This window comes from Montipora foliosa, chromosome 3 (genome assembly GCF_036669935.1).
Source record: "Montipora foliosa isolate CH-2021 chromosome 3, ASM3666993v2, whole genome shotgun sequence".
Taxonomy (NCBI): Eukaryota; Metazoa; Cnidaria; class Anthozoa; order Scleractinia; family Acroporidae; genus Montipora; species Montipora foliosa.
The window spans coordinates 71,260,735-71,263,280 of record NC_090871.1 but is presented as its reverse complement, the minus strand read 5'-3'; positions in this window follow the sequence as shown (position 1 = coordinate 71,263,280).

Below are 2,546 nucleotides of genomic sequence, written 5' to 3'. Positions count from 1 at the left end.
AGCAAATAACAAGGTAATGTAATTAAATGTGGCAATTGCAAAAAAAAAAAAAAAAAGAAAATAACTTTGTTCAACTTTGTGTTTCGCCTACAAGTTATGGTTTACGTTTTTTGGATTTGCAAACAACCAGGTTCAATATTTTTGTGGACTTTTTGACGGTTTTGGTATCTAAATACACTGTCATTTTCTGTGTGTACAGAAGTGATAACTGCAATAGGAAGTTTCTCTCAAATACCAAAATTGTCAATGTAATGGACAGCTAATATCTCGACGACTGGTATCCAGCTCATAGGGACTTGTAGCGAGTTGTCAGTTGTAACAAGTGGTCTGGGTTTATGCGATGGGAACCACAGTATTTAAACGAATGGAGGTGGCAAGATTGTCGCAAGTTAACTTTTGGGAGTTGTCCTTGCAACTTTAAGCAAATTAAAGTCAATGTCGTAGTTTTCCAGATGCTGTCCTGAAAAGAATATTAAAATGTCATGTATTTGTCATTCATTGAGTCGATGACTTTTGTTTTTTGTTATATATATATATATATATATATATATATATATATATATATATATATATATATAAGTTAAAAACGAAGCGAGGACGGACAACTTCTGACGTAAAAAAGTTTAAAAATTAAAAAATTAATAAAACGTTTCGGTCAAAGACCTTCTTTAGTTATGACAACTTTTTAATAAAAACGAAACTTAATTAAGATTTAGGCGCTAACAATTACATAATTACAAGTGACAGCTGTCAAAAAAATATAAGATTGCAAAAAACAAGAACAAAAAGTGGTGAATGAAATTCTATCCTTTTATTTAAGCCGTGGGGTGCTAGAGAGAACAGCTGGGCACCCCAATAAGCCTCTTGTGTAATTAAATGCCTAATTCTTCAGAATTGTATGGGGCCTGTGCCTGACCAATGCATTGAAATGAAAAATCATCTAGGGTATGTGGGATTTTGTTAAAATGCACTGCTACTTCGCAAGTTGTTTTGTTTGTAAGCATACCAGACTTGTGATTACGGAACCTAATTCTAAAATCAGTGGTGGTAGATCCCACATATTGCAAGCGACATTTCTTGCAAGAGGCTAAATAAATAACGTTTTTAGAATCGCAGGAAAGACTGGAATGAATGGTGTATTTTGTTATTCCTTTTGATCCCGGACTAGATTCATCCAGCTCCACGCTTAATCCACTTAGAACCAGACGTACTCGGCGTTACAACAACTTTAGTAGACTCCTGAGGAAACGTCAGCATTATCGCCGAAAACGCAGAGTGCCCAACTCTATCACTGTGGACCTACTGCACCAGTTAGACCTTGTTAACCTTTCGAGTGTGCCCATAGATGTAGACAAGGTTAACTTGCTCAAGAAAGGACCATCTTTTTGTCCAACGCCTAAAGACATCAATTGCCAGAGCGTTTATGACGACTTGGAAATCTTTGAAGCCCGACTAAGAACGGCAGCTTTTATTATGGATAGCAATCCAGATGACAACTCCGCAGTTTCTAGCCAGTTACCTCAGGTTCCGAAAGATAGGAAATGGAAACCACCGACGTCAAGGTACCCAGAACTTGAATTATTTTTAGCTAATGTGCGGCGTGACATTATCAATCCTGAGAACATTAGGCAAGCTAGGGATAACCTCTCTAACAAAGAATGGACTGCCCTTAAAGAGTTAAAAAATGACTCTGAAGTAGTTTCGTATACAGGATAAAGGCTCTAGATTTGTATTAATTGATGTAAACGAATACGAGGAAAAAATGTTTGGTCAACTCAATAACCAGTTGCATTATAAACCTTTGCAGTTGGATCCTACCGCTAAGCATTTGGCATTAGTAGGCAATTGGTGTTCTAAATGGCTCGGAAAAGGTGAGATCTCTCCTGGAATAGCGAAGTGGGTATTGAATAAAGAATCGAAACCAGGAGTTGCTTTTGGAAATATCAAAACCCATAAAACAGGCAACCCGCTTAGACTCATCACATCTTGCTGTGGCACAGCAATTGAAAACTTGTCGGCCTTTACTGAATTTTATTTACAACCACTTGCCAGAAAATTGCCATCATTTATTAAGGACACCACCGATCTTCTTAACAAAATAGAAGACCTTAATACTAGCGGCCCCTTTCCCAACTGGCACCTTACTGGTTTCGTGGGATGTAGTTTCAATGTTTCCCAACATCGATAACAAACTTGGTCTCACTGCCTTAAGGAAAGCTTTGAATGCCAGAGAAAATAAATTTCCATCCACTACTTGCATTCTAGAAGCTGTGAAAATTTGTTTGAATAGCAACCATGCTGTTTTTAAGGAGAATTTCTTTCTTCAAATTCATGGCACAGCTATGGGTCCAAAGAATGCATGCAGTTATGCCGGTCTTGCCATGGACGAAATCAATCTCTAAGCTAAATTTTCTGGTCAGATAAAGCCGTCCCTGTGATGGCGATATCGTGACGATTTTTTTGATCTTTGGCAGCAAGGCCTTCCTGCTTTACATCAATTTACGGATTACATTGATTCTCTCTATCCTACTATAAAATTTGAGTTA